The sequence below is a fragment of the Platalea leucorodia genome, assembly GCF_965183815.1.
Source record: "Platalea leucorodia genome assembly, chromosome: 3".
Lineage (NCBI taxonomy): Eukaryota > Metazoa > Chordata > Aves > Pelecaniformes > Threskiornithidae > Platalea > Platalea leucorodia.
This window is the reverse complement of record NC_138825.1, coordinates 51,936,246-51,956,773: the sequence shown is the minus strand read 5'-3', so window position 1 is coordinate 51,956,773 and position 20,528 is coordinate 51,936,246. Positions and strand designations below refer to the sequence as shown.

Here is a 20,528-nt window from a genome sequence, read left to right as displayed (position 1 = left end):
ATGCAAAGTAGTAAACTCGGAAACAAAGTATACACCTTGTACTTACATAATAGAGCTTGTCTTTGAAAACAACAATTCAGGAAGGAACATAAGGTCATTGAAGATCACTGCCTCAACAGGAATTCTCAGTGCAGTGCTATGGTTGAATGGGATAATACAATGTTTATATGAGGAGGACTATCAAGTAGAAGTAGAAGGTGTCTGTGCACATTTCATTATAAACTATTGTGACAGTGCTGTGTTCAAAGCTGATATTCACACTTCAAGAAGAATATGAAATATTGGAAAGATTTCAAAGTGTTCTAGAATGAGAAGAGATGCCCTGAAACATGAAATTTACAGGCTTCAGTTTAGTCCTTTATACACTACAGAAACTGTTGAGAGAGGACTTTTAGTCATTTGACATAGATAGCTACTCATGACAAAAAAGGGTAGAAGATCTGGCTGGCTCTTAATTTTGCCAACAGAGAATAATACAATTTCCAAAGACTAAAAATTGTTAGCTTCAAACTCAACTTACATTAAGTTCTAGTTGCAAGTGTAATTATTATGCTCTGAAACAATTTATGTATCATATTCAGGATTCTACTATGGCCTTTAAGATAGGACTGGATAGATTTATTAGAGATATTTTAATCCAGTTCTTAGGGGAGGAAATTTTCATGTATGTATAGCCTTAGATTCCATGGCTATGTCTGTATTAGCAAATAAAATATCCTGAGCCTGTTCTCTAGTGCTTCAGCATTTGTGCCTGGATGCCTGCTAACAAACAGTACGGGCAGTACTGGAGCAGTGCTTGGCCAGTGCTCTGGCCCTGTTTATTTCATTAATACAGTTGCAGTCTGTATTTTTTTGCTGTGGGAGAGATGCACCAAATGTCCTGAAAACATCTAGACTAATATGTCTCCATTTTCTTGAACTGCACCACAAAATTTGTAGTTATTGTATTCACTGAGATGAATTCATAAAAGAGCCTAATTTTGCTAATGATCTTGGTCCCCAAAACCTTAAGCAACAAACTTCAGAAACTAGTAAGGCTTAGTGTGTTCTATAGTACCTAAGCAATATGATGTAGGCAATCTTTCTACTTCGCCGCAGATTTGGAAGCATGTTTTGAGACTTCAGAAGAGTTAATGATATTTTAACTCAGTACTTCAGAAGAATGTTCTATATTAACCAGCCAGCCATTGCACAATAACTGTGGAATAAGGAGAAGAATGAACAGGCAAGAGTGATAGAACTGAGGCCACTGAATTGCTGAATGTCATGAGATTCATAGATTTCAAAGCCAAAGAGATAAGCAGACCATCAACTTTGATGCTGATGCCTGGTAACGTGTGTTTGAATAAAACGTGCCTCTTCTTGAAAAAGGGAGGGCTCAAAGTTTGGCTGAATTTTAGCTTCCACGAAGACATCCACACCTTATTTGAAGTCCCTGTTTGGTTTGCATTTCTTCTCGTGACCAGATGTTCCTGCTGTTGAAATTGCATGCCTAATCTGCATTGAATTTTAAATTTGCATTTGAATTTGACTTTGGTACTCAGCATTTTGTTCTAGTGATATCCCTCTTCATAAGATGAAAGAGCTTTTTATCTTCCCATGAAGATATTTATGTACTGTACTCAAGTTACTTTTCAGTCTTCTTTCTAAATAGGTAAAATACATTGCCCTTCTGAAGTCTCACACTGTATGTTGTGTTCTCAGGCCTTGTGGTTCTCTGCTGTACCTCTGCCAATTTTTCGCCATTTTTTTCTAGCAAGACACAGGATCAATACAAATATTCAAGAATTAGCCTCACTGAGACTATAAAAATTCTTTCTGCTTCTCTCACTGCACCTTTTTAGTATCCCATAAATAAGTACCATCTTCTTTGCAGTGGAGATCTACATTGCCCATAAAGCCAAAGGTGTAAGGCTTTACATTGAACTTAAATATTTTTAGGTAATATTTCATAAAAAAAGTGAAATCCATATAGAAGAATGAGTGAAAGAAAAAGATAGAGCAGTCCCTGCCCAAAGATCTCACAAGCTAGAGTGCAACTGTGCCATTAACAGCTAGAAGAAAACAGAGAGACAGGAGAAGCAGCACAAGAAAACAATGAACCAGCTCTGTTCAGTATGAAAACAGTGGTCAGGAAAACAGCCATCTAGCAGTTGTGTATATGAGGGTTTTGTTGCAGTTGTTTTTATCATCATGGCAAAGGATTTTAAATAGAGATTTGAAGGTGGACAGTGAGCATGGCCGTGTGGACATTTACAGAGTGCTTCTACATTGTATAAGGGCAAAGTGTAGCACATTTTTGTACATGTTCTTACAATTTATTTTTGGCGACAAAAAAAATCTCATTATTTTAAATCTGGACCTATGTATTTTTTCTTAAGTCCGCTGGAATCATTAAAACAAGACAGGCATTATGGTTTAATTCATATGTAAGTTGTTAACTATTATAGCCTTGTGTTTGTACCTTCCTATTAAAACCTACAGTTTATTATTTGAGGAATCAGCTTTAAATGATGCATAGTTCTTGGAATCACTTTCAATTTTATATTAATCAGAGTATGCAAGATCTTATACGACTGGCATTGGAAGGCTTGGCTTTTTTGTACATGGTTGGTGTTCCACAGTAGTCCAAGCTAATCTGCACCCTATTTCTGTCTTTCTCTGCCACCAGCAGTTGTACATTCCTGCCCATTCTCTTGGGCCAAGTCCAGTACTTGGCTCACATTGCTGTTTTTCCTACTAATAAATATGATCCAACAAAAAGAAGATTATGGTTTGCTATCATCAGGCTGGCACACTGAAATGGCCTAACACAGTAAAAGATGATCAAGTCAGAGTTAATAAAATGAAGACGGTGGGAATACACAGTTGAGTTGGGGAGAACAGGTAAAGTCAGAGATAACAAGATGCCAAGAGACATCGTTAAAATGGAACAGTCTGCTGGCATGGGCTAGGAACCACAGCCTGAATGACCAACAAGAAAGCCAAGAAACTGGAGAAGTTTCATTGGCTAAGGGGGGAAATCCCTTCACTGGATCAGGAACAAAACAAAACTCCCCTATAGCACTGAGGGCACCCTCTGCTTCTGAAAATGCTCAGTTTCCTATGAGGCTCGAGAGCAGCTGTACTTACCTCTAGAAGTTCATAGCAGAAATTGTCCAGCTCAAATGCTTAGCCAAATTTTCATTCTGAAGATGCTAGTGTTAAAAATTTTTATTCACAGCCTTTATTGTATTTTTCAATAATAGATATCAGAGCTATTTTATCACATTTTACTGTGATCTTGTGATGATTGTAGTATAATCCTCTGACGTTATTATGGTATTCCACTGGATTATCTGTAACTGTTTTTAAAAGGTAATATTGACCTACTTAAATATGTGTATAAAGAGAAATTGAGTCTCTGAGATAAATATACCCACCTATTGACTGTGCCAAGAATACATCTCTTATTGTGTACTCCAACCACTAAATTACGCTGTTGCTGTTACACCTACCACCCTTAATTTCTCCTGAAGTGCAACAGGTACAATATAGAGTAATTTTCTTTCATAATATTCTAAAATAGTACATCCTGTGCTTTTGGGTGGTTTCTGCAATTTACTCCAGAAATATCTTTTGTATAGTGCCAGAAGTCTGAAAATCTTGCAATTATTTGGAATGACATTGTCTAGTAAGATAAATAGGATTACAATGTTTATCATAAATGAAAAGAAAAATTAATATGTTGATCTGTCTTTTAAAACTGAATTTTCTAAATATTTTATCTAAAAACTGTATTACACTTGATTTTCGTTTCCCTTACTTACAGGATTTATACTCCAGCATCTCATAAATGGAAGCCACAGAGTTTAGAAAGGTGGAATTTTTTTCTTTTTAAAATCAAAATCTATGGATTGAATTACAACATGTTACCCCAGTTTAATCAAAATACATATTAGCAATTCTATTGATTTCCTATTTTTCTGTAATGTTATATAGCTAAAACCAACCAAATTAACTGTCAGACTAATTTTGATGGGGCATATAACACAGTAGATAATTACTTCACTTTGCTTAATGTAATATAAATCCATAAACAGCCATTTATTTTATGTGTAAAATGTGGGCTGCCTGGTAGAGAACAGGAACAAATAACAAACAAAGAAGAATACTCAGTGGCAAATACAGACTAAAGAATAAAAGTTGATTCATTCAGAAATTTTATGAGCTGATTATTCATTATGCTGTAGTGCCATGTACTGCACCGGAATTGCTTTTCAGTTGGGTTCAGTTCTAAATCAGTTTCAGAACATTGTTCTCTTCTGGTTTTATTTTTCTCATAGAGTGCAGCACTGTATGTTAAGATTTTTTGCAAGAAAATGTTATTTCTGTAGCATCAAAAAACCCAACAGAACTGAGTTTAGAGGGTAACTCACATTTTAGTGTTTACATCATCAGTGTTTGGCACTATGGAAAAGATGTTTCTGGAGTAAATTTTAGAAACCACCCAAAACATATATTTCTTCTAGTGCTAAACACAACTAGTAGTACGTACAAAAGGTAGTACACATTGTCATTCTAAGATGGTAAGCATAGCTAGGTTGGCAGCTCAGTAATTGTACCTTGCAATGTCAAGTAATCACTTCCAGAGCCAAATCTTGCCAGCAGTAGAACATCTGAAAATCTGAAGCAATACTACTTTTTGTCCGCAAAGTTGTTACTTGTACATCAGGAAATTCTGTGAATGTCCTGAAGACAGATAACATGAAATCTGATTTTCTGTATGGCTGAATAACTCCCAGAGCTCCCAGTGACATTAGTGTGTATCTGACTTCTTAGCATTGCTGGGGTAAAGACAAAAGAAGGAAGAAGCATAGCATAGCCAGTGGTTCAGCAGACTAAATATTTGGGAAAAAGGCTGCTATACTTTTTTCAGAGAAATAGATACCCCAAGTGGTTTGATGACAGAAGAATGTAGTAGTTACCTTACAAAAATACACATCTCTGCAAAACGATCAGGTGTGCAGTGTTAAGATATGTTAGAGAGGAAACTAAAAATCTTGATCTACTGGATCAAGATATTTGGCAATGTCATTCTGGTGTCTTCCAGTACTAGCAGAAAGAAAGAACAATCTAGAAGATGCCTTTTGGGATAAATCTGTATGCAAATGGGACTAATTTATACTGCAAATATGTGGTAGCAGTAAAGATTTAAAAGTAACTGGAGTAAGTGTGGGAGTTTGAGGTGCAGAAAAACTGCTGTTTTCATTATATAATTTAATTTCTCTAGGATACTAAGGCACTGACAGTTTAAACATGAATCAGATCCAAGTTTGGGGAGATATACTCTTTGCTTAGAAGTTGTGACATCTGGAACAAATATATTTTAAAAGTAAAAGAGGAACAACAAGATAAAACGTTATTCTTTAAAAAAATTTGCATCCAAGAAAACCCATAAATTATTTGCAACCTTCTTAAGGTTTTCTAGCATTTGAAGGCTATAATTACGATCTGAAAATGGAAAAAATATTGCTCTCACTTTCTGTCAGCAGATGATCACCTGTGTTTTAAAGGCACTTTTCTATATGTTTGTTGAAGAGAAGTGAAAATAGCGTAATATATGTTTTGTGACTTACTGCTCTTCAGATCCTGTCAGTTTCATATGAAAATACATTTTAAAATAATTCACATTTACTTTATGAACAAGTTTTCATTTCCTTCACATTGGAATTAAATTGTCTTATACTTGCATTTACATTTCACAATAACAGTCAAAGTATCAAACACATTAGCGAAGAAACATTTCTTCACCATATGACCTGCTCTCTTTCAACAAAAAAACCCTTATTTTTCATCTAAATTTCTGAGGTTTCCAAGTTCTACTGCAGTGCAGATGATGATTGCTTATTAAAAGTTTACCTTGCCTTTCAATGCTTCTTTTAACAAATCTGAATTATCAAGACAGAGTAGCTGTGAGAAAACAGGTTCTTTGAAAAGACTTCCAGAAAGAAGTAAAATCCTCTAAAATCAGGATTTTCCTATGGTATCTTAATAATCCCAGGAAATGTCAAAAGCAAAAAAAGTATATTCAGTTTAAGTCAAGCTTTGGACAATATTCACTTAGGATCATATTTTAATTTGGAAAATTTTCTTGTTCCTACCTTTTGCATCCTGAGCAATTGTTTTCTCCTCTGAACCTGTCCGTAAGCTGATTAGAAGTTATCAGAGTACACAGAGACATTCAGGCCCAAGACATAAAAACGCTTATCCCATGTTTTTATTCTTTGAAAATGTGTATGTTTTGTGGAACAGGAAAAATATTTGTGATGATGAAACTTACTCTAAAATCTTTTTTGTTATTACCAAACTAACGTTTGATCATCTTCAAAAACTGTCTAGTATTTAACACACTTTGGCTGAACTTTATCTGTTCCTTCTATTAACAGTTTCAGGTTTTCAGAAAGAAAGAAAACATAGTACATATTTACAAATTAATTCAGTAGCCATCTCATACTTATAATGAAGTCAGTGAGCTGATAGGGTAATTTCAGGATGGGATTGCTGGACTAGGATTGCTGCAGAGTTTTTCATTATGGGCAGTAGAAGAAATTGTTACTTGGAGCATTATATGCTGTCTGATCGCCTGTTGGCATTAGTGGCAGAGATCAGAAGCTTACCTTCTTGGTCAGAGAGCACAGCAATTGCAGCTGTCTGAAGAAAAGTGCTGCGGGTTAGAACATGTAAAAATAGTGGGGGTACTGTTTGTCAGACCAGGTGCAAGAACAGAAAAAATCCATGCTTTGCCAGAAAGAGGAGGAGGATAGATAGAAGAGAAAAAGCACACAGAAAAGAACAAAAACATTCCTTCTGCTAAGTACTAAACTATAGTCATTGGAAAGAATACAAGAGGTTATTCCAGCTCCCTTGTTGACTAAATTGTATGTTCTTCCTACAGATAGTTCCTAAAAAAGAACCGTTCTTTGTTTTCCTACGTACAGACACAGTATCTGTTGTTTATGACTATAATCATAGCATGCATAGTTTAAAATGTGGGACTATGAGATAGGCTGTGTTTCTCTTTCTGGTTTGTCAGACACTAAAAACCATGTTCCTTATTTATTACAGCTTCTTTGTGATTTACTAACAAAATTTCTGTCTTTAAACTAATTTCTTGTACATTGCTTCTACTACCCTGATCTGTTTCAGTTCATGAGGGGAAGGCTGTGGATGTTGTCTACTTGGACTTTAGTAAGGCCTTTGACACTGTCTCCCACAGCATTCTCCTGGAGAAGCTGGCTGCTCACGGCTTGGATAAGTGCACTCTACGCTGGGTTAAAAACTGGCTGGATGGCCGAGCCCAGAGAGTGGTGGTGAATGGAGTCAAATCCAGTTGGCGGCCGGGCACGAGTGGTGTTCCCCAGGGCTCAGTGTCGGGGCCAGTCCTGTTGAATACCTTCATTGATGATCTGGATGAGGGGATCGAGTGCACCCTCAGTAAGTTTGCAGATGACACCAAGTTGGGTGGAAGTGTTGATCTGCTGGAGGGTAGGAAGGCCCTACAGAGGGACCTGGACAGGCTGGATCGTTGGGCCGGGGCCAACTCCATGAGATTCAACAAGGCTCAGTGCCGGGTCCTGCACTTGGGTCACAACAACCCCATGCAACGCTACAGGCTGGGGGAGGAGTGGCTGGAGAGCTGCCTGGTAGAAAAGGACTTGGGGGTGTTGGTTGACAGCCGCCTGAACATGAGCCAGCAGTGTGCCCAGGTGGCCAAGAGGGCCAATGGCATCCTGGCCTGTATCAAGAATAGTGTGGCCAGCAGGACCAGGGAGGTGATAGTGCCCCTGTACTCGGCACTGGTGAGGCCACACCTCGAGTACTGTGTTCAGTTTTGGGCCCCTCACTCCAAGAAGGACATTGAGGTGCTGGAGCATGTCCAAAGAAGGGCAACAAAGCTGGTGAAGGGTCTAGAGCACAAGTCTTGTGAGGAGCGGCTGAGGGAGCTGGGGTTGTTTAGCCTGGAGAAGAGGAGGCTGAGGGGAGACCTTATTGCTCTCTACAACTACCTGAAAGGAGGTTGTAGCCAGGTGGGGGTCGGCCTCTTCTTCCCAGTAACAAGCGATAGGATGAGAGGAAACGGCCTCAAGCTGCGCCAGGGGAAGTTTAGGTTGGATATTAGGAAAAATGTCTTCACCAAAAGGGTGGTCAGGCACTGGAACAGGCTGCCCAGGGAAGTGGTTGAGTCTCCAACCCTGGAGGTATTTAAAAGACGGGTAGACGTGGTGCTTGAAAACATGGTTTAGTGATGGACTTGGCAGTGCGAGGTTAACGGTTGGACTCGATGATCTTAAGGGTCTTTTCCAACCTTAATGATTCTATGATTCTATAAAAACATTGGACTATATTTTTTCATGCCTTATATTTAGGCCAGATGTATTTTGTCCACCACCATATTTATTTTTAACATATGAAAAAATTCTCCCAAAATTTGTGGAGATAGAGTATCTCTAAGTTCTCAGGGACTGTTTTGTTGAAACCTTTTGTCAAGCTTTGAACTGGTGCAGACATCTGTGGCTTTATAAAGCTCATGGCTGTCACAGGATTAGCTGTTGTAGAGAGGATCTCAAACTCTGTTAGCTCCTGGGGTCTCAATTTACTGAGTCTACTAGACTGCCCGCTACCCTTTGGTAGGTGGTGTGGTACCCCCACATGTACAGAAATCCAAGACGTGAATGCAAAGGTAGTTATAAATTGAAGGCAGTTGAAGGCTTACCTGTGAAGGAATCATTCTGACTTATTTGGCAAAGCTCAGGTAGGTGATATGTAACGTAGTGTTCATGTTTTCATTTCCTGATCTTTTGTTTAATGGCCAGTATACATCAATGGCCCTCTACATCAATATATACTAGTGTTTTAATGCAGAAGCACACCGAAATAATGCATGCAGTGTCTGATTATCAGAGAAAGCTCTACGTAGGTTTAAGTATATTCATAAACTTTAAAGCATTTTATTGCAGGGTTGAAGACTACATTCTGACTTTATTAATGCCTTGGAAAAAAACCCATTATTTTTATTGTTCTATGTCAGCAATCCTCATGCTTGCTGACTCCATTTGTAGGATTACGGTCAGGTTACTATTTATTACACTGAAATTTGTTGCTTTCTTTTGTACTCATGTATGAAAGCTCTTGTCAATTTTTGGAAAATTGTGAGCTATGCAGTTTTGCTTGTGCATTGTCAGAAAATGAGTGTGTGGCAGTGCTCTTCTTGACAACTGATTATCTAGATATTTGCCAATAGCCTCAGCAGTATGCCTCTATGTTTTTGTGTTCATTTGAATGAAGGGGAAAAGAACCATAGATATGATTATTTTTGTGGTTTTTTTGTGGTTTTTTTTTTTTTATCCACCTGTCTTTCAACATTGCTGTTTAGAACACCAGATAACTTTCACAACTTAAAGAGTTTTCACAAAATGACATCAAAAGAACTGAAAACTAATGCTGTGCTACTGCAACTAGGCATATAGTGTTATACTTGCTTTACATAATCCAAGACAGAGATTTTACTCAAAATAGTTCAGAATAGATGAGAAGATAACTCGGTTCATCCTTTCAAGTAGCTCCTCTTAAGTACACTGGAGAAGAAAAGCTTTAAAAAGTATATCTGGTCTCTCAGCTTCAATCAGTTGGCCTGGCCCACAGACATAGTTTTGTAGCCTGCTCTCCATTGAGAAAGTATGCCGTGTGCTAAGGGTGGTCTCTTTTCAGGAATTTCTCATGTTTAGGAATTAGGTAGTGGACTAAGGGGAAAACAGAGCAGACCACAAAAGGAGGCAGGGCAAGAACACAGCATAGAAGGCTTGTCATAACCTTCTGTGAGGTCTGGTTTCTAGACTTCAGACTAGACAGATTTGAAGACGGTCTGTACCTAAGGAAAGCAACACAGCTTTCAATTATTTCTAGTATGAAGCTCATACCTACTACATCATAACATCAAATTGATGCTCAGTTCCATTATGCATTATGAGCTTCAAAATAAAAAGGTATTAACCTTGAACTACAGGTATCAAGATCACAAGCTAAACTGTGTTCATGCATCAAACGCTTGTGAACTCATGCATGCTTGCATAACGGCACATCCATGTCTGGAACCAAAGAATTGCATTCCATGTATAGTGTTCAAGATCCACTGATAAGAACCAGGGTTCAGCAGCAAGTGCCAATCACCAGTGTAGACTTCTCAAGGAAAAAAAAAGAAAACAAGATGTAATTTTGATATTAATTTTTATAAAATAACAGGCTATGTTTTTCCAATATAAATGCATTAAATATGAACATATGTCCATATTTTTCTTTCAAGCTCATCCTTTTAATTTGTTTTCTTTGTTCTCTTGACATTTGTCTTTTTCTCCTCTGTTTTTCCCCTCTGTTTCTCTAGGATCATAAACAAACATTGCCATGTCAAACAACAGTGATTATCTTCATATCTTAAAGGCAATAATAACTTACTGTAAATCTCATACTGAGCAGGGAGTCTTCACTGTAAGCCAAATCATTTTGCAATACATAGGGTAAACAGAGATGCAAAAAGTCTTGAAAAATTTAGTAGTATTAAACATGCAGACATGGGTAAAGTTTTCAATGGCATAAGCACCCCATTACACTAAAAGAAGTTTTGACCACCTGGAACTAAATGGTTTACACAAACACAAATCCAAATCCAGAACTGGTCAACAGGATTTAGAGAAAAGAAATAGACCATGGTTAGTTCAAAGCATTGGGGTTTTCTCTAAGTATGACCTCATCTTTGAATTTCCTGCCATCTTAGTACTTAGTTTGGGACAATTACTACATCTTTTTTATGCTTACATTTGAGAAATATATTCTCAGCTTTATCTCCATTTAGTATAGATTTTCTGCCTGGGAATTAAGATAATTACAGTGAGGATTTTGTTGGTGGTAAAAAAAAGGATTTCTTGTTTGTAAATTCATTCCTTCACAGCACTTGCTAACAAGGGATGTGGTACTGCTATGATAGATGTAAATGGAAGATTTGTAATTGATTTGGAACATCAATATTAAGAAATTAGATGACATATTTGTAAGCTACACTTAGCCATAAATATGTATTTTTCTGTTTTGAATATCAGCAGTTTTGTTTTGTTTTTTTTTCTTATAGCATGAGTAAAATGTTATTTTCAGCTGTTATGTGGAAATATTTATTAGCTTTTACACTTCCATAAATCTCTCCTTATGCTAGTCCTGATATCCAACAGGAGCAGTAAAATTTGTCAATTTTTTTTGTGACTGCCAAGTAGTGTTTGGACTTTGAAACTGGGACTTCATTGAGCAAGTAAAGATGCAAATTTGTGTAGTTAAACAACTACAGTTGTAGCTAGACACCCATCTCAGTCTGATTCTCAGAAGTGATGCTTTCAGGAAAATAAATCAGGATTTAAGTGTCATTTAAAAAACCAAGCAGTCAGTTTTATAGGTACTTTTATATCATGATTTAACACTGAATGTGTATTGTTTTCTTTACTATATAAAACACAGTCAAAAGGCTTCTAAAATCAGGGAATCCATTCAGTTCCTTGAATGTAATCTATTCAGTGAAGTAATTTGCACCATACTGAAAAAAAAGGAAATAAAATGGTGTAAAATTAAAAACCTTCAATTGTGTTTATAATGTGAACAAAGAAATTCATAAGAAACTACCATACAGGTACTTTGAACATTTTCATTTAGAAATAATTTAATTTTTAGGCATAATAGGTGTCCTTCATAATCATTAGACATGGTATACACATATTGAAACACTTGGCAAACGTCTTGCTTTCAAGTAGCTGACAGACAATAAGGGTATTGGTTACACAAAGCAGTAAGACAAGCTACCTCTGAGCAACCCAGTTCAGGTACTGGGACCAGTACAGCCAAGTAAGCTTGCTTCAGGAAGCTAACCCTGCAGGAGAGTGAGGCAAAGTCTTGGGCAAAATGCCATGATAACTTGTAGAGTTCAGGTGTCTCCACACAGGACTTCATCATGCCATGTAGTTACTAGCATATGCTAAGTACTAAAAAGAAGCAGGTGTTATTGACAAAGCAGCAAGCCAGAGCATCAATGCAGAAAATTTCTATTTATATGTGTATACTTTAACAGTAGCAGTGTGCTACTGTATGTACAAAAATAGTCAGCTTTGCCATTCAATCAGTAGGTACTCTGAAATGAACTATGAAATTAATTTTGTCTGCTATTGCTTGATTCTCTAATGAAAAAAATCAGCTGTTGTTTAATTTTCAAGCCTTCCCAATAACATTTAAATGATCATCCAAATCCTGAGGCAGCTTCAAAAGCTTGTCTACTCTCTGAATTCTTGCCATATTTATAGTCTCTTAACATTCACTGCTATCACAGAGTGCTGCTCCAGCAATGCAAGCGATGAAGGGAATGCTTGCATAGGCTGGCTCTCAGCATTCCTGCTGCCATGGCGTCTCCGGCTTCCGAGACCAAAGCCAGCTGAGATGCATGACAAAACATCTTGTGACCTCTCTGCACTAAACTTGCCACCTCTGCGTGACACTGAAAGAGCAACAGTAGCAGATCTTATGAAAGAGCTATGTAGTCAAGGTTTGAATGCTCTGTTATCAGGGAATTCAAACCTTGTTAGGTGTTTAAAGTCAAGCTGGGTGGAGCTGGAGTATGACAAACACTCCACCATCCAGGTATTTTGCAAGTGGATACTTTCTAGCTTTTTGTTATTGGAGGTTTTTTTAGGTTTTTGTACTACTGAATACTGCTTTTACTCACCAAAAACCTCGGCATTGTAAACTTCATTAAAAAAATAGTTCTTCAAAGATGCTCTGAGCACAAATCTTTTACTCAAGCAGTCTGTAAACCCAATTTTTTTTTTTATCATATTATTACAACTGACAACAGAGCTGCTTAGGATGAAAGACAGAAAACTCAGTCTGGCTCATGAGCAGCTTTAACTAGCTGCCATTCTGTGACCTGCAAGTATATCCATCCTGCTGGCAGTACTTACTGATTTTGGATCTGCATCTCTGTCAGGGAGCAGCAAGAGCAGTGCAGCTCCATGAAGGGGGACAAGCCAGGAGCCAAGGGTGACGCCAGCATGGGCTGGTGACCCTCACCAGCGCGGCACAGTCCCATACAGGATCCAAATGCAGCAGGGGGAGCTAGTAACAAGGTCGACCAACAGCCACATACAGCAGTAACCCAGGGTCTCTCCAGCAATCCCAGCCAGAGCTGAAGCTCCACAACAGCACACCTACTGCACAGCCCAGGCAGGGATTAAATACCCCATCCTGAGCTTAAATGGGGCCCAGGGGCAGGGGTGTGGGTGGAGGCCACAGGTGAGGTTGCTCAGGGCAGTTATGGCCTATCAGTGCACCTAGAACCCTGACAATCTCATTCATTGTTAAGGTGAATTATATATATCACAAAATAGGGAGTGTGAAGTATAATCTACTTTTTAATATCCTGTTGCCTTTTCTGTTTGTACATTCACATTTGTGACTACTGGCAGACTCTTCCAGTTACCTTCATTAGCCTAATTTAATTTAAAGTGGAAAGTCTAGAAATCTCACTTTTGTAGTGTCAGGTGGGACAATTAAGGAAAGATGATAGGCCACAAAATAGATACAGCCTGTTGCCATTTATTTACTCTTCTTTAATATCTATTTGTTTCCTATACCATTTTATGATATCAAATAAACTCTTCACCTTAAATATAAAGGGTGTTTATTCACCTTGTTTTCATATAAATGACAGCAAGAAATAGCTAATAGCCACAAATAAGAGATTTTGAATTAAATATTGGGTGTGCAGCAACTTGTTCTGTATGTGATTGTTTTGATACATATGATGTCCCATATTTAAACCCTGTATTATAAAGATCTGCAGCTTTTCCTTAGTCTTTCCTGATTCTCTCAGCTCCCTGTTTTTCTCCCTTGACTTTTCTTAGTATTTCAAAATGCAGTAGGGATTCTTGGGGAGGAAGCAAAATCTCTGACTTCCACTTATTGTCTACACTGAGTATGTCATATACTGATCTATAGTTTAATTAAGTCAGAAACAATGATTATGGCTGTCCAGTATGACTTGCATATAAGTTTATTTATGCACCTTGATTATAAGAATTGACTATATCATAATGTCCCTGTTGTCGTCATGGCAGGGCATCAAGGGCATTTCATCACTCACAGCGTGGGAAAAGGATATGCTGTTACTGTCGGTGACAATGACTGGATTACTGAGTTGTTCTGAAAATATTATGTGGTTTAGATTCAGCGAAATTCCTTCTGCAATGGGCACCTTCATAATTTCAAATTTCTTCTCTTGTGATGCAAAAAGGCCATTTCCAGACTTGAAGAATCACAAAGTGGAGTTCTTAAAAGGATTAACAGATCACAAGATCCATGAGAATTATAAAGGAAGCAGAACTGCTTTCTCAAGATACTCCCAAAGTTGTCCTGACTTTGCACTCAAAAAACAAACAAAGCCCCGAGGAGAGGACAATAGAAATAAAAATTAGAACACTCCTGATGATAGTTAATGAGTAGAAAATTCAAGTCAGTTTAGGAAAATTTAAGACAGAGAATTTCTCATGTAAAACTTCTATATAAAGCCATCCTTGGGACAGCCAAGCACTGGAGCTTGTCCAGATTGTCCAGAGGGGCTCTGCAGTCTCCATTCTTGGAGGTTTTTGAGACCTAACTGAACAAAGACCTGAGCAGCCTGACCTGATCTCATAGCTGACCCTGCTTTGGGCAGGAGGGTGGATGAGAATACTCTTCATGTTCTTTGCAACTTGAATCACTCTATGATTCCATAAATCTGTGATTTTTATGACTCAGACAATTTTTTTTTATATCAGGAACAAAGCCCACCACAACATATTTCACACCAAATGCAACTCTGGATTTCCTGTAGATATATGCCCCATAACATTTTTATTTTGGAATAAAATATCAAATGGAATTGACAATTACCTAATACAGTTACATGCAGAAAATCAAACCACAGCTTTTACTGAAGGGTAATGTCAAAGCTCTGCATCCCATATGGATGTCACCAAAAGGAATTGTGATTTCATCAACACAGCTGCTAGCTTTGTAATGACATATGGGAGTAACTTTTTTTTGATGAATGTTCTTACAGCAATGTTTCCTCCACCTTCTGCATTTTTCCTGACATCATGACTTTAAATATGAGCACAATTTAAAAGGCAGTATTAATTTCTTACAAACTCTTTGTACTTGTGCTAGTAATCTAACTTATCTCTAGAATTAGCATTGTCTCAAATCTACTATTTCCTGAAGATCCAGATATAACTTTAATTTATTCTCTAATTGTGAGATAGATATTTTAGTCTAGAATCTATTTTGTCTTGTGCAGCTGAATGTGAATTTAGACTTTTATACATACACAGGTGAGTGAAAGCCTTTCTGGATTCTACTTCTACAGGATAGATTAGGGAAGAAAAATAACTATTATAAAATAATAATATCAAGGATCTAGCAAGGATAGCAAGAATCTATTGAATGTTATTTCAAATAAAATATTAGTATACCAAATCAATAAATGTGATGACAAAGACATAATAACAGCATAATAACTTTCTATATGCTATGCTATATTTAATGTCATCTTGGGCTATGTAGGCGCTTCCTAAACTAAGATAAATCTGTACAGAGACAAACTTGCACAATGGCAAAAGGCCCCTGTACAAAAGTACTTATGATGCAGTGAATCTCTGTTTTGTGAGGAACAAATCAAGTATTTCAAATATTATTTTTAAAAGGATGGAAAAATATAGTTTGTTTTTTTTGTTTCATTAATAAACTTAATGTCAAACCACTTGAATTATCATCTTTCAATAAGTATTTTGTGCTGCAAGAGGGTGAAAAAGAGATATGTTACCTTTCCAATTTAAAGAAGCACATTTTTTTCATGAGAGGGTTTAAAGTGTATGTGAACAACCTGTATTAGTTGACAGACTTTTTTTTTTGATTGAGAAGAAGAAGATGTGGAAGGCAGGCTCATTTTTGTGCCACTAATAAAAGCAAGACTCTTACTTAATCCATACACAAACACTTTGCAAGTTCAGTTACTAGATAAGGCAGTGGGATAAATATTGTATAAATTTTCTGATATCCATCCCTTATGACAATAGTCTTGGTGAATTTAATGAAAGTAGTAAATAATGAAACATGAAGCATTTAACAGAGCAATTGATAAGGAGATTTGTAATTATTAGCATTGTTTTAGGTAAGAGTTTTCTATTAGATTATAGTAAATAAAGTTCAGTGACCTTAAATAATACTAACATTATGTTTTGAATTAGTAGTAGAAAAATAGCTTTCCATGGGAAAGTTAATTCATGTAAGACTGTGGCACACTTTTAAAATACAAATATTTTGGTAAACAGTTGCACTTATAATTACACCTTTCTGGTATGCATTTTATTTGTATGTAGCTTTTGCTTTGATAAATGAATGGTGTACAAGGACATGTTTGTGTTATGCTGAGATCTACTCTAAGTCTTGATAAATAATGAAAGCTCCATCCATTCAGTTATCTTCTATAACTGAAGGTGAACCAGCAAATATCTAATCACTCTCTAATAGGACATGATATCCTTAGCATTTTTTTATTACTTTTTATTTGCTGTATTTGTATGTCATCAACTAAACCAGAGGCCCTGTTGACTATTTCATGACCAAAGGGCTAAACCACGTAATATTAGCAGTCAAAGTGAAAACAGTGAGGGAATGCATTTCAAAAGCCACAGATGAGAAGATTTCTCGAACATATGAATGCTGAGATATGCAATGAACAACATAGATACAAAGATGTAAACTGACATAATAAATTAATAAAATATATACCATATCAATAAACATAAGTTTTAAAATTCATATTTAGCTGTAAAATTGAGAAGTCCAGTTCTAACTTTTGAGAGGGTATGGGGATGGAGGAAAGTAGTGCTGTATTAAACTTAAAAATAAATCATTTACTTGAAAAATTACTATCTATATTGTGAACTCATGCAAAACCTTTATGTTATTATGAAATATCACAATGGATGTAAAGCAAGTTTCAATTGAAACAAAATACGCATTAAAAGAAGCGGAAATCTTACTCCAGAAGCAGAATCAAATATTAATAAAAATTCAGCTGAAATATTCTGTCCATATGAGGGAAGCGGTTAATTTCATTCCTCTCCTGGGATGCCCCTTCTATACTCCTGGCAACCTTAACACTTGCACTGCTTGCATCAGTCACTAAGACAATAAAAAGTCTGACGCTTTTTCCTTTGCCCCCTGACTACCTTAGGATACAGAGAGGAACAGTAATTTATCCATGTAAAATGGCTCTTTTCTAATATCTTCTTTTTTTTTTGACTGGGTCAGAACAAGTCTTCAGAAGGGTCCAGTAACATGATACACTAACAAATGCATTTTGAACAGTTCAGCAAGTGTTGCATAACACCCAAAATTAATTAATTTTGAGCACTGTTTTAGCTGAGCAGTAGCTTTCACTGACTCATTGAACAGCTATGTAGTTTGCCCTTGCTATCTGTAGTCACTATTAACCTCCTACAGTGCATTTATTTAAATTGGCCATTCTGAATGACACTGCCCTAACTTCCCTTCACCACTGTTCAAAGAGAATTGTAAGCTCACCTTTCTCTGCAGCAGTTTCTTCATCAGTTTCTTTGTGGAAGTATCTTTATCCCCAGTTGACATCTGTGAGAGCATTACGTGAGAAGGAGTCAAAGATGGCCTCTGGGGAATTGGAATTGAGGTTGAAGGTCTCACATTAAAAAAGTCATTTACTTCTGGTTTAGTTTTGCTCTTAGGCATTATTCACAGCTTTGCTCTGTCTTCAAACAAAAGGAGCAGTGGCCTCACTAAAAGAAAAAAATCTGATGCTATTGAATGTGCTTAGAGTTAGTAAATATTAACTTGGGCTTTCAGAAGTCAATCCACAGTATGTCTTTAAAGCAAGAGAGCCTCTGCCTTTCATTGCCATTGCCTTATTGTTGCTGTACTATTTTCATTTCTTTCTTACCAGACAAGGTATTTTTAATAATACTCTTTCACGGCATATGGTTTTGTATGTCACTGGAGTAAAATTCTTCTTCCTCAGTTGATTATTGTTGTCTTAAGTTGTTTTCTTGTTGGTACTAACTAAAATAAAATATGAATGTTTACAAAAAAATGCAGTAAAATATTTGTTTCGATACTTTGTAGTTCTGGCTAGACATGTGAAGCTTCAGTATGTATTTTAACATACTGACTGCAAAGGTGTTTCAGAATAGAGTTGCAAAACTCACATATTCAAGCTTTGATTGATCTCACGGGAATGTCTTATTGTATGGGAATGTCAGTGTATTGGCTTTATCATCTTCACATTAGAGGATTTTTTCACCTAAGTATTTTCATGTATTATTTTCATATTTTTTACTTCTCAAGTAACATAAACCTGAATTTATTTAAGTAAGGCTTACTTGGGAAATAAGTAGGACAGGGTATATTCCTCATTGACAAAAGTATTTTGCTAAAAAGGGTAAATTTATATCTAAGGAAGGGGCACACAATACTTACTGATTTCAAAGGGACTTGTTTCCTCTCATTCTAAAGCAAATATGACCCAAATAATTTAAGCTGTCAAGATAGCCAAGAGTTAAAGTGAACATAGCTTACACACTGTGACATTTTTGTCATTGTTTTTCACTTTCAATTAAACAAAGGACAGTTAAATATTTTAAAAGAACAAATTTAGCAATTTCATAGGTAACACTGATTCAGAATAAAATAATCTTCCCAACTTTATCTCAGTAGAAATTTCTGTCCTAATATAATCTCAGTATACTGTTATCAGCCTCTTTCTTTATAAGGTGTGCATAAACATGTGTGCAGATATGAATGACAAAATAACTCAGACACTTATAGATTAATGTTTGTTAGTCGTGGTCACTACAGTCATTACCAGTATCACAGCTACTGGCCTAAAAGTTCCACACAGTCTTTTGGCGAATAATCAAGAAGCATCTGCACTGCAGCGGCACACTGAGATGTCTTAGCTATGACCAAGCAAGCTGGAAGGGCAACCCACGTCAGGGACAAGCAGAGGTAGCAACTTAGATCAAGATCAGTATAGCTGAATCACTGGGTGCTGACCTGGGGGTCTCTCAGTAGGGTTCCACTGCCCTGTGTGGACATAACCAAGTGATTCTGTTTGCCTCTGTAGATATTACTAATGAATTCCTCTAAAATGTCCCTCTTACATCGTTACATACTGGCTAACTTCATATTCAATAAATTTCATATTTCACTGAGGACAGTTACCATATTTGCTATGCAAACTTAGGTGTTCATGTGCTTGCAAGGTCAGTGTTTAAATGTCTGTGCAATTTAAGAAAAAAAAAAAAAAGCATTTTATCAAATTAGCTCTGCCATATTGAAGGCTTCTGCTTTATAATATTTTAGTTCGTACCTCTGAATTTGAGTTTCTCAGGTGAAATTTTACTGTAAAAATAGAGCATCTTCTTTCTGGGGAAAGGAAAAGAAAAGAAAACAAAACAAAACAAGTAATATTTTTTCTCATAGTTTCTTAAGGCTTTTTTTCATATTTTGAGAAGTGGTCAGCCTAGGCTTTGTTTATCCAGAGGGTTAGCCAAAGCATTGCAGGCATCTTTCTGTTGTGCTTGTCAGGAAAAGATATTTTAAAAAAAGAAATCTAAAATAGATTTTAATAGCAAAGAGAGATTTTCACAAATGTCTTTTCCTTTTACTCCTTCAGTAAAGCAAAGAACTTTCAAATTACAGCTTCTGCTATTATTTTCAGAAGTTTCAGTATTACGGGATAACCTGGTATTACAGTATCTCTTGTCAGAGCACCAGAAAAAGCTTTGAAAAACATTAGCCTCGGTTTGAATTCCTTGTCATTGTCACTTGCAGTTTTAATATCACTGTAAAGTGCTACAATTTTTCCTTCTAAATGGCTCACAGAGCCAAGCGTTTATTCTGTTTCTTTCTCCAGTAAGGTCATGTGTTTTTTAATGAACACAGCCAATGAATCTGTGCTATACATGGGAGTGATCAGGTTAGTTCCAGAAGGATTTTACGGGCTAGATTTATACATTTTATAAATAGGCTTGTGGTTACCCAGTAGTTAATGTCTAGCATAAATATGGGCTGCTTCCAAAAAGGGAAGTCCTTTACCACCGCCTGCCCTCTGTCCCAGACACCAGCTATTCATTCCAACCACTTTCCCAGTGCCAGCTCATGGGGCCATGCGAGGAATCACATCAAAGCAATGGCTGGGATTATAACTAACAGTTCTCTTGATTTAGGTTTCATGTACTGGGGGGGAATATCAGGATTTGTTCCTTCTGTGTATGTTCTTTTTTCATATACTAACAGGTTATATTTCTATAAAGATTCTTTATCGTAAAGTCTCCACGTTCTTCAGCTCAATACAGGAAGAAATTGAAGCCATTTGACTTGGATAGCTA

At 36.7% G+C, this 20,528-nt stretch overlaps 1 protein-coding gene across 1 annotated transcript in view; it reads left to right on the top strand.

Annotated features, from left to right (window-relative positions):
- PACRG (parkin coregulated) overlaps window positions 1-20,528 on the top strand; it is a gene marked incomplete at both ends in the record, with an annotated part of 256,332 nt that overhangs the window by 191,473 nt on the left and 44,331 nt on the right. The gene's annotated exons all lie outside the window — the stretch shown is intronic.